The sequence below is a fragment of the Phyllobates terribilis genome, unplaced genomic scaffold (assembly GCF_046119375.1).
Source record: "Phyllobates terribilis strain yellow unplaced genomic scaffold, ASM4611937v1 Scaffold_2__4_contigs__length_985480577, whole genome shotgun sequence".
Classification (NCBI taxonomy): domain Eukaryota; kingdom Metazoa; phylum Chordata; class Amphibia; order Anura; family Dendrobatidae; genus Phyllobates; species Phyllobates terribilis.
Window position 1 is genome coordinate 310,036,055 of NW_027362762.1, and position 13,496 is coordinate 310,049,550.

The window sequence follows — 13,496 nt, forward strand, 5'->3', positions numbered from 1 at the left end:
TATTGGAGGCAGCAGAATCTATGGGCTCCTGTCAGGTATATATTATTGGAGGCAGCAGAATTTATGGGCTCCTCTCAGGTATATATTATTGGAGGCAGCAGAATGTATGGGCTCCTGTCAGGTATATATTATTGGAGGCAGCAGAATGTATGGGCTCCTGTCAGGTATATATTATTGGAGGCAGCAGAATGTATGGGCTCCTGTCAGGTATATATTATTGGAGGCAGGAGAATGTATGGGCTCCTGTCAGGTATATATTATTGGAGGCAGCAGAATCTATGGGCTCCTGTCAGGTATATATTATTGGAGGCTGGAGAATGTATGGGCTCCTGTCAGGTATATATTATTGGAGGCAGCAGAATCTATGGGCTCCTGTCAGGTATATATTATTGGAGGCAGCAGAATGTATGGGCTCCTGTCAGATATATATTATTGTAGGCAGCAGAATGTGTGGGCTCCTGTCAGGTATATATTATTGGAGGCAGCAGAATCTATGGGCTCCTGTCAGGTATATATTATTGGAGGCAGCAGAATCTATGGGCTCCTGTCAGGTATATATTATTGGAGGCAGCAGAATGTATGGGCTCCTGTCAGGTATATATTATTGGAGGCAGCAGAATGTATGGGCTCCTGTCAGGTATATATTATTGGAGGCAGCAGAATGTATGGGCTCCTGTCAGGTATATATTATTGGAGGCAGCAGAATGTATGGGCTCCTGTCAGGTATATATTATTGGAGGCAGGAGAATGTATGGGCTCCTGTCATGTATATATTATTGGAGGCAGCAGAATGTATGGGCTCCTGTCAGATATATATTATTGGAGACTGGAGAATGTATGGGCTCCTGTCAGGTATATATTATTGGAGGCAGGAGAATGTATGGGCTCCTGTCAGGTATATATTATTGGAGGCAGCAGAATGTATGGGTCCTGTCAGGTATATATTATTGGAGGCAGGAGAATATATGGGATCCTGTCAGGTATATATTATTGGAGGCAGGAGAATATATGGGGTCCTGTCAGGTATATATTATTGTTGGGCACCAGAATGTATGGGCTCCTGTCAGGTATATATTATTGGAGGCAGCAGAATCTATGGGCTCCTGTCAGGTATATATTATTGGAGCCAGCAGAATCTATGGGCTCCTGTCAGGTATATATTATTGGAGGCAGGAGAATGTATGGGCTCCTGTCAGGTATATATTATTGGAGGCTGGAGAATGTATGGGCTCCTCTCAGGTATATATTATTGGAGGCTGGAGAATGTATGGGTCCTGTCAGGTATATATTATTGGAGGCAGGAGAATATATGGGATCCTGTCAGGTATATATTATTGAAGGCAGCAGAATCTATGGGCTCCTATCAGGTATATATTATTGGAGGCAGCAGAATGTATGGGCTCCTGTCAGGTATATATTATTGGAGGCAGCAGAATGTATGGACTCCTGTCAGGTATATATTATTGGAGGCAGCAGAATGTATGGGCTCCTGTCAGGTATATAGTATTGGAGGCAGCAGAATGTATGGGCTCCTGTCAGGTATATATTATTGGAGGCAGCAGAATGTATGGGCTCCTGTCAGGTATATATTATTGGAGGCAGCAGAATCTATGGGCTCCTGTCAGGTATATATTATTGGAGGCAGGAGAATCTATGGGCTCCTGTCAGGTATATATTATTGGAGGCAGGAGAATCTATGGGCTCCTGTCAGGTATATATTATTGGAGGCAGGAGAATGTATGGGCTCCTGTCAGGTATATATTATTGGAGGCAGCAGAATGTATGGGCTCCTGTCAGGTATATATTATTGGAGGCAGCGGAATGTATGGGCTCCTGTCAGGTATATATTATTGGAGTCAGGAGAATGTATGGGCTCCTGTCAGGTATATATTATTGGAGGCAGCAGAATCTATGGGCTCCTGTCAGGTATATATTATTGGAGGCAGCAGAATCTATGGGCTCCTGTCAGGTATACATTATTGGAGGCAGCAGAATGTATGGGCTCCTGTCAGGTATATATTATTGGAGGCAGCAGAATGTATGGGCTCCTGTCAGGTATATATTATTGGAGGCAGCAGAATCTATGGGCTCCTGTCAGGTATATATTATTGGAGGCAGCAGAATGTGTGGGCTCCTGTCAGGTATATATTATTGGAGGCAGCAGAATGTATAGGCTCCTGTCAGGTATATATTATTGGAGGCAGCAGAATCTATGGGCTCCTGTCAGGTATATATTATTGGAGGCAGCAGAATGTATGGGCTCCTGTCAGGTATATATTTTTGGAGGCAGCAGAATGTATAGGCTCCTGTCAGGTATATATTATTGGAGGCAGCAGAATCTATGGGCTCCTGTCAGGTATATATTATTGGAGGCAGCAGAATGTATGGGCTCCTGTCAGGTATATATTATTGGAGGCAGTAGAATCTATGGGCTCCTGTCAGGTATATATTATTGGAGGCAGCAGAATCTATGGGCTCCTGTCAGGTATATATTATTGGAGGCAGCAGAATGTATGGGCTCTTGTCAGGTATATATTATTGGAGGCAGCAGAATCTATGGGCTCCTGTCAGGTATATATTATTGGAGGCAGGAGAATGTATGGGCTCCTGTCATGTATATATTATTGGAGGCAGCAGAATGTATGGGCTCCTGTCAGATATATATTATTGGAGACTGGAGAATGTATGGGCTCCTGTCAGGTATATATTATTGGAGGCAGGAGAATGTATGGGCTCCTGTCAGGTATATATTATTGGAGGCAGCAGAATGTATGGGTCCTGTCAGGTATATATTATTGGAGGCAGGAGAATATATGGGATCCTGTCAGGTATATATTATTGGAGGCAGGAGAATATATGGGGTCCTGTCAGGTATATATTATTGTTGGGCACCAGAATGTATGGGCTCCTGTCAGGTATATATTATTGGAGGCAGCAGAATCTATGGGCTCCTGTCAGGTATATATTATTGGAGCCAGCAGAATCTATGGGCTCCTGTCAGGTATATATTATTGGAGGCAGGAGAATGTATGGGCTCCTGTCAGGTATATATTATTGGAGGCTGGAGAATGTATGGGCTCCTCTCAGGTATATATTATTGGAGGCTGGAGAATGTATGGGTCCTGTCAGGTATATATTATTGGAGGCAGGAGAATATATGGGATCCTGTCAGGTATATATTATTGAAGGCAGCAGAATCTATGGGCTCCTATCAGGTATATATTATTGGAGGCAGCAGAATGTATGGGCTCCTGTCAGGTATATATTATTGGAGGCAGCAGAATGTATGGACTCCTGTCAGGTATATATTATTGGAGGCAGCAGAATGTATGGGCTCCTGTCAGGTATATAGTATTGGAGGCAGCAGAATGTATGGGCTCCTGTCAGGTATATATTATTGGAGGCAGCAGAATGTATGGGCTCCTGTCAGGTATATATTATTGGAGGCAGCAGAATCTATGGGCTCCTGTCAGGTATATATTATTGGAGGCAGGAGAATCTATGGGCTCCTGTCAGGTATATATTATTGGAGGCAGGAGAATCTATGGGCTCCTGTCAGGTATATATTATTGGAGGCAGGAGAATGTATGGGCTCCTGTCAGGTATATATTATTGGAGGCAGCAGAATGTATGGGCTCCTGTCAGGTATATATTATTGGAGTCAGCGGAATGTATGGGCTCCTGTCAGGTATATATTATTGGAGTCAGGAGAATGTATGGGCTCCTGTCAGGTATATATTATTGGAGGCAGGAGAATGTATGGGCTCCTGTCAGGTATATATTATTGGAGGCAGCAGAATCTATGGGCTCCTGTCAGGTATATATTATTGGAGGCAGGAGAATCTATGGGCTCCTGTCAGGTATACATTATTGGAGGCAGCAGAATGTATGGGCTCCTGTCAGGTATATATTATTGGAGGCAGCAGAATGTATGGGCTCCTGTCAGGTATATATTATTGGAGGCAGCAGAATCTATGGGCTCCTGTCAGGTATATATTATTGGAGGCAGCAGAATGTGTGGGCTCCTGTCAGGTATATATTATTGGAGGCAGCAGAATGTATAGGCTCCTGTCAGGTATATATTATTGGAGGCAGCAGAATCTATGGGCTCCTGTCAGGTATATATTATTGGAGGCAGCAGAATGTATGGGCTCCTGTCAGGTATATATTTTTGGAGGCAGCAGAATGTATAGGCTCCTGTCAGGTATATATTATTGGAGGCAGCAGAATCTATGGGCTCCTGTCAGGTATATATTATTGGAGGCAGCAGAATGTATGGGCTCCTGTCAGGTATATATTATTGGAGGCAGTAGAATCTATGGGCTCCTGTCAGGTATATATTATTGGAGGCAGCAGAATCTATGGGCTCCTGTCAGGTATATATTATTGGAGGCAGCAGAATGTATGGGCTCTTGTCAGGTATATATTATTGGAGGCAGCAGAATCTATGGGCTCTTGTCAGGTATATATTATTGGAGTCAGGAGAATGTATGGGCTCCTGTCAGGTATATATTATTGGAGGCAGCAGAATGTATGGGCTCCTGTCAGGTATATATTATTGGAGGCAGGAGAATGTATGGGCTCCTGTCAGGTATATATTATTGGAGGCAGGAGAATGTATGGGCTCCTGTCAGGTATATATTATTGGAGGCAGGAGAATGTATGGGCTCCTGTCAGGTATATATTATTGGAGGCAGCAGAATGTATGGGCTCCTGTCAGGTATATATTATTGGAGGCAGGAGAATGTATGGGCTCCTGTCAGGTATATATTATTGGAGGCAGGAGAATGTATGGGCTCCTGTCAGGTATATATTATTGGAGGCAGGAGAATGTATGGGCTCCTGTCAGGTATATATTATTGGAGGCAGCAGAATCTATGGGCTCCTGTCAGGTATATATTATTGGAGGCAGGAGAATCTATGGGCTCCTGTCAGGTATACATTATTGGAGGCAGCAGAATGTATGGGCTCCTGTCAGGTATATATTATTGGAGGCAGCAGAATGTATGGGCTCCTGTCAGGTATATATTATTGGAGGCAGCAGAATCTATGGGCTCCTGTCAGGTATATATTATTGGAGGCAGCAGAATGTGTGGGCTCCTGTCAGGTATATATTATTGGAGGCAGCAGAATGTATAGGCTCCTGTCAGGTATATATTATTGGAGGCAGCAGAATCTATGGGCTCCTGTCAGGTATATATTATTGGAGGCAGCAGAATGTATGGGCTCCTGTCAGGTATATATTTTTGGAGGCAGCAGAATGTATAGGCTCCTGTCAGGTATATATTATTGGAGGCAGCAGAATCTATGGGCTCCTGTCAGGTATATATTATTGGAGGCAGCAGAATGTATGGGCTCCTGTCAGGTATATATTATTGGAGGCAGTAGAATCTATGGGCTCCTGTCAGGTATATATTATTGGAGGCAGCAGAATCTATGGGCTCCTGTCAGGTATATATTATTGGAGGCAGCAGAATGTATGGGCTCTTGTCAGGTATATATTATTGGAGGCAGCAGAATCTATGGGCTCTTGTCAGGTATATATTATTGGAGTCAGGAGAATGTATGGGCTCCTGTCAGGTATATATTATTGGAGGCAGCAGAATGTATGGGCTCCTGTCAGGTATATATTATTGGAGGCAGGAGAATGTATGGGCTCCTGTCAGGTATATATTATTGGAGGCAGGAGAATGTATGGGCTCCTGTCAGGTATATATTATTGGAGGCAGGAGAATGTATGGGCTCCTGTCAGGTATATATTATTGGAGGCAGCAGAATGTATGGGCTCCTGTCAGGTATATATTATTGGAGGCAGGAGAATGTATGGGCTCCTGTCAGGTATATATTATTGGAGGCAGGAGAATGTATGGGCTCCTGTCAGGTATATATTATTGGAGGCAGGAGAATCTATGGGCTCCTGTCAGGTATATATTATTGGAGGCAGCAGAATGTATGGGCTCCTGTCAGGTATATATTATTGGAGGCAGGAGAATGTATAGGCTCCTGTCAGGTATATATTATTGGAGGCAGGAGAATGTATGGGCTCCTGTCAGGTATATATTATTGGAGGCAGCAGAATCTATGGGCTCCTGTCAGGTATATATTATTGGAGGCAGGAGAATGTATGGGCTTCTGTCAGGTATATATTATTGGAGGCAGGAGAATGTATAGGCTCCTGTCAGGTATATATTATTGGAGGCAGGAGAATGTATGGGCTCCTGTCAGGTATATATTATTGGAGGCAGCAGAATCTATGGGCTCCTGTCAGGTATATATTATTGGAGGCAGCAGAATCTATGGGCTCCTGTCAGGTATATATTATTGGAGGCAGCAGAATCTATGGGCTCCTGTCAGGTATATATTATTGGAGGCAGCAGAATCTATGGGCTCCTGTCAGGTATATATTATTGGAGGCTGGAGAATGTATGGGCTCCTGTCAGGTATATATTATTGGAGGCAGCAGAATCTATGGGCTCCTGTCAGGTATATATTATTGGAGGCAGCAGAATGTGTGGGCCCCTGTCAGGTATATATTATTGGAGGCAGCAGAATGTATAGGCTCCTGTCAGGTATATATTATTGGAGGCAGCAGAATCTATGGGCTCCTGTCATGTATATATTATTGGAGGCAGCAGAATGTTTGGGCTCCTGTCAGGTATATATTATTGGAGGCAGTAGAATCTATGGGCTCCTTTCAGGTATATATTATTGGAGGCAGCAGAATCTATAGGCTCCTGTCAGGTATATATTATTGGAGGCAGGAGAATGTATGGGCTCCTGTCAGGTATATATTATTGGAGGCAGGAGAATGTATGGGCTCCTGTCAGGTATATATTATTGGAGGCAGCAGAATGTATGGGCTCCTGTCAGGTATATATTATTGGAGGCAGGAGAATGTACGGGCTCCTGTCAGGTATATATTATTGGAGGCAGGAGAATGTATGGGCTCCTGTCAGGTATATATTATTGGAGGCAGCAGAATGTATAGGCTCCTGTCAGGTATATATTATTGGAGGCAGCAGAATGTATGGGCTCCTGTCAGGTATATATTATTGGAGGCAGGAGAATATATGGGATCCTGTCAGGTATATATTATTGGAGGCAGCAGAATCTATGGGCTCCTGTCAGGTATATATTATTGGAGGCAGCAGAATCTATGGGCTCCTGTCAGGTATATATTATTGGAGGCAGCAGAATGTATAGGCTCCTGTCAGGTATATATTATTGGAGGCAGCAGAATGTATGGGCTCCTGTCAGGTATATATTATTGGAGGCAGCAGAATCTATGGGCTCCTGTCAGGTATATATTATTGGAGGCAGCAGAATCTATGGGCTCCTGTCAGGTATATATTATTGGAGGCAGCAGAATCTATGGACTCCTGTCAGGTATATATTATTGGAGGCAGCAGAATGTATGGGCTCCTGTCAGGTATATATTATTGGAGGCAGCAGAATGTGTTGGCTCCTGTCAGGTATATATTATTGGAGGCAGCAGAATGTGTGGGCTCCTGTCAGGTATATATTATTGGAGGCAGCAGAATCTATGGGCTCCTGTCAGGTATATATTATTGGAGGCAGCAGAATGTATGGGCTCCTGTCGGGTATATATTATTGGAGGCAGCAGAATGTATGGGCTCCTGTCAGGTATATATTATTGGAGGCTGCAGAATGTATGGGCTCCTGTCAGGTATATATTATTGGAGGCAGCAGAATGTATGGGCTCCTGGCAGGTATATATTATTGGAGGCAGCAGAATGTATGGGCTCCTGTCAGGTATATATTATTGGAGGCAGGAGAATGTATGGGCTCCTGTCAGGTATATATTATTGGAGGCAGCAGAATGTATGGTCTCCTGTCAGATATATATTATTGGAGACTGGAGAATCTATGGGCTCCTGTCAGGTATATATTATTGGAGGCAGGAGAATGTATGGGCTCCTCTCAGGTATATATTATTGGAGGCAGCAGAATGTATGGGTCCTGTCAGGTATATATTATTGGAGGCAGGAGAATATATGGGATCCTGTCAGGTATATATTTTTGGAGGCAGGAGAATATATGGGGTCCTGTCAGGTATATATTATTGGGGGCACCAGAATGTATAGGCTCCTGTCAGGTATATATTATTGGAGGCAGCAGAATCTATGGGCTCCTGTCAGGTATATATTATTGGAGCCAGCAGAATCTATGGGCTCCTGTCAGGTATATATTATTGGAGGCAGGAGAATGTATGGGCTCCTGTCAGGTATATATTATTGGAGGCTGGAGAATGTATGGGCTCCTCTCAGGTATATATTATTGGAGTCAGGAGAATGTATGGGTCCTGTCAGGTATATATTATTGGAGGCAGGAGAATATATGGGATCCTGTCAGGTATATATTATTGGAGGCAGCAGAATCTATGGGCTCCTATCAGGTATATATTATTGGAGGCAGCAGAATCTATGGGCTCCTGTCAGGTATATATTATTGGAGGCAGCAGAATCTATGGGCTCCTATCAGGTATATATTATTGAAGGCAGCAGAATCTATGGGCTCCTGTCAGGTATATATTATTGGAGGCAGGAGAATGTATGGGCTCCTGTCAGGTATATATTATTGGAGGCAGGAGAATGTATGGGCTCCTGTCAGGTATATATTATTGGAGGCAGGAGAATGTATGGGCTCCTGTCAGGTATATATTATTGGAGGCTGGAGAATGTATGGGCTCCTCTCAGGAATATATTATTGGAGGCTGGAGAATGTATGGGCTCCTGTCAGGTATATATTATTGGAGGCAGCAGAATCTATGGTCTCCTGTCAGGTATATATTATTGGAGGCAGCAGAATCTATGGGCTCCTGTCAGTTATATATTATTGGAGGCAGCAGAATGTGTGGGCTCCTGTCAGGTATATATTATTGGAGGCAGCAGAATCTATGGGCTCCTGTCAGGTATATATTATTGGAGGCAGCAGAATGTGTGGGCTCCTGTCAGGTATATATTATTGGAGGCAGCAGAATCTATGGGCTCCTGTCAGGTATATATTATTGGAGGCAGCAGAATCTATGGGCTCCTGTCAGGTATATATTATTGGAGGCAGCAGAATTTATGGGCTCCTCTCAGGTATATATTATTGGAGGCAGCAGAATGTATGGGCTCCTGTCAGGTATATATTATTGGAGGCAGCAGAATGTATGGGCTCCTGTCAGGTATATATTATTGGAGGCAGCAGAATGTATGGGCTCCTGTCAGGTATATATTATTGGAGGCAGGAGAATGTATGGGCTCCTGTCAGGTATATATTATTGGAGGCAGCAGAATCTATGGGCTCCTGTCAGGTATATATTATTGGAGGCTGGAGAATGTATGGGCTCCTGTCAGGTATATATTATTGGAGGCAGCAGAATCTATGGGCTCCTGTCAGGTATATATTATTGGAGGCAGCAGAATGTATGGGCTCCTGTCAGATATATATTATTGTAGGCAGCAGAATGTGTGGGCTCCTGTCAGGTATATATTATTGGAGGCAGCAGAATCTATGGGCTCCTGTCAGGTATATATTATTGGAGGCAGCAGAATCTATGGGCTCCTGTCAGGTATATATTATTGGAGGCAGCAGAATGTATGGGCTCCTGTCAGGTATATATTATTGGAGGCAGCAGAATGTATGGGCTCCTGTCAGGTATATATTATTGGAGGCAGCAGAATGTATGGGCTCCTGTCAGGTATATATTATTGGAGGCAGCAGAATGTATGGGCTCCTGTCAGGTATATATTATTGGAGGCAGGAGAATGTATGGGCTCCTGTCATGTATATATTATTGGAGGCAGCAGAATGTATGGGCTCCTGTCAGATATATATTATTGGAGACTGGAGAATGTATGGGCTCCTGTCAGGTATATATTATTGGAGGCAGGAGAATGTATGGGCTCCTGTCAGGTATATATTATTGGAGGCAGCAGAATGTATGGGTCCTGTCAGGTATATATTATTGGAGGCAGGAGAATATATGGGATCCTGTCAGGTATATATTATTGGAGGCAGGAGAATATATGGGGTCCTGTCAGGTATATATTATTGTTGGGCACCAGAATGTATGGGCTCCTGTCAGGTATATATTATTGGAGGCAGCAGAATCTATGGGCTCCTGTCAGGTATATATTATTGGAGCCAGCAGAATCTATGGGCTCCTGTCAGGTATATATTATTGGAGGCAGGAGAATGTATGGGCTCCTGTCAGGTATATATTATTGGAGGCTGGAGAATGTATGGGCTCCTCTCAGGTATATATTATTGGAGGCTGGAGAATGTATGGGTCCTGTCAGGTATATATTATTGGAGGCAGGAGAATATATGGGATCCTGTCAGGTATATATTATTGAAGGCAGCAGAATCTATGGGCTCCTATCAGGTATATATTATTGGAGGCAGTAGAATGTATGGGCTCCTGTCAGGTATATATTATTGGAGGCAGCAGAATGTATGGACTCCTGTCAGGTATATATTATTGGAGGCAGCAGAATGTATGGGCTCCTGTCAGGTATATAGTATTGGAGGCAGCAGAATGTATGGGCTCCTGTCAGGTATATATTATTGGAGGCAGCAGAATGTATGGGCTCCTGTCAGGTATATATTATTGGAGGCAGCAGAATGTATGGGCTCCTGTCAGGTATATATTATTGGAGGCAGCAGAATATATGGGCTCCTGTCAGGTATATATTATTGGAGGCAGCAGAATGTATGGGCTCCTGTCAGGTATATATTATTGGAGGCAGGAGAATCTATGGGTCCTGTCAGGCATATATTATTGGAGGCAGGAGAATGTATGGGCTCCTGTCAGGTATATATTATTGGAGGCAGCAGAATCTATGGGCTCCTGTCAGATATATATTATTGGAGGTAGCAGAATCTATGGCCTCCTGTGAGGTATATATTATTGGAGGCAGCAGAATGTATGGGCTCCTGTCAGGTATATATTATTGGAGGCAGCAGAATGTATGGGCTCCTGTCAGGTATATATTATTGGAGGCAGCAGAATGTATGAGCGCCTGTCAGGTATATATTATTGGAGGCAGGAGAATCTATGGGTCCTGTCAGGCATATATTATTGGAGGCAGGAGAATGTATGGGCTCCTGTCAGATATATATTATTGGAGGCAGCAGAATCTATGGGCTCCTGTCAGGTATATATTATTGGAGGCAGCAGAATCTATGGGCTCCTGTCAGGTATATATTATTGGAGGCAGCAGCATGTATGGGCTCCTGTCAGGTATATATTATTGGAGGCAGCAGAATCTATGGGCTCCTGTCAGGTATATATTATTGGAGGCAGCAGAATCTATGGGCTCCTGTCAGGTATATATTATTGGAGGCAGCAGAATCTGTGGGCTCCTGTCAGGTATATATTATTGGAGGCAGGAGAATGTATGGGATCCTGTCAGGTATATATTATTGGAGGCAGCAGAATCTATGGGCTCCTGTCAGGTATATATTATTGGAGGATGGAGAATGTATGGGCTCCTCTCAGGTATATATTATTGGAGGCTGCAGAATATATGGGCTCCTGTCAGGTATATATTATTGGAGGCAGCAGAATCTATGGGCTCCTGTCAGGTATATATTATTGGAGACAGGAGAATGTATGGGCTCCTGTCAAGTATATATTATTGGAGGCTGCAGAATATATGGACTCCTGTCAGGTATATATTATTGGAGGCAGGAGAATGTATGGGCTCCTGTCAGGTATGTATTATTGGAGGCTGCAGAATATATGGGCTCCTGTCAGGTATATATTATTGGAGGCAGCAGAATCTATGGGCTCCTGTCAGGTATATATTATTGGAGGCAGGAGAATGTATGGGCTCCTGTCAGGTATATATTATTGGAGGCAGCAGAATCTATGGGCTCCTGTCAGGTATATATTATTGGAGGCAGCAGAATCTATGGGCTCCTCTCAGGTATATATTATTGGAGGCAGCAGAATCTATGGGCTCCTGTCAGGTATATATTATTGGAGGCAGCAGAATGTATGGGCTCCTATCAGGTATATATTATTGGAGGCAGCAGAATCTATGGGCTCCTGTCAGGTATATATTATTGGAGGCAGCAGAATGTATGGGCTCCTGTCAGGTATATATTATTGGAGGCAGCAGAATCTATGGGCTCCTGTCAGGTATATATTATTGGAGGCAGCAGAATGTATGAGCTCCTGTCAGGTATATATTATTGGAGGCAGCAGAATCTATGGGGTCCTGTCAGGTATATATTATTGGAGGCAGGAGAATGTATGGGCTCCTGTCAGGTATATATTATTGGAGGCAGCAGAATCTATGGGCTCCTGTCAGGTATATATTATTGGAGGCAGCAGAATGTATGGGCTCCTGTCAGGTATATATTATTGGAGACAGCAGAATCTATGGGCTCCTGTCAGGTATTTATTATTGGAGGCAGCAGAATCTATGGGCTCCTGTCAGGTATATATTATTGGAGGCAGCAGAATGTATGGGCTCCTGTCAGGTATATATTATTGGAGGCAGCAGAATCTATGGGCTCCTGTCAGGTATATATTATTGGAGGCAGCAGAATGTATGGGCTCCTGTCAGGTATTTATTATTGGAGGCAGCAGAATCTATGGGCTCCTGTCAGGTATATATTATTGGAGGCAGCAGAATCTATGGGCTCCTGTCAGGTATATATTATTGGAGGCAGCAGAATGTATGGGCTCCTGTCAGGTATATATTATTGGAGGCAGCAGAATCTATGGGCTCCTGTCAGGTATATATTATTGGAGGCAGCAAAATGTATGAGCTCCTGTCAGGTATATATTATTGGAGGCAGGAGAATGTATGGGCTCCTGTCAGGTATATATTATTGGAGGCAGCAGAATCTATGGGCTCCTGTCAGGTATATATTATTGGAGGCAGCAGAATGTATGGGCTCCTGTCAGGTATATATTATTGGAGGCAGGAGAATGTTTAGGCTCCTGTCAGGTATATATTATTGGAGGCAGGAGAATGTATAGGCTCCTGTCAGGTATATATTATTGGAGGCAGGAGAATGTATGGGCTCCTGTCAGGTATATATTATTGGAGGCAGCAGAATCTATGGGCTCCTGTCAGGTATATATTATTGGAGGCAGTAGAATGTATGGGCTCCTGTCAGGTATATATTATTGGAGGCAGGAGAATGTATAGGCTCCTGTCAGGTATATATTATTGGAGGCAGGAGAATGTATGGACTCCTGTCAGGTATATATTATTGGAGGCAGGAGAATGTATGGGCTCCTGTCAGGTATATATTATTGGAGGCAGCAGAATCTATGGGCTCCTGTCAGGTATATATTATTGGAGGCTGGAGAATGTATGGGCTCCTGTCAGGTATATATTATTGGAGGCAGCAGAATCTATGGGCTCCTGTCAGGTATATATTATTAGAGGCAGCAGAATGTGTGGGCTCCTGTCAGGTATATATTATTGGAGGCAGCAGAATGTATAGGCTCCTGTCAGGTATATATT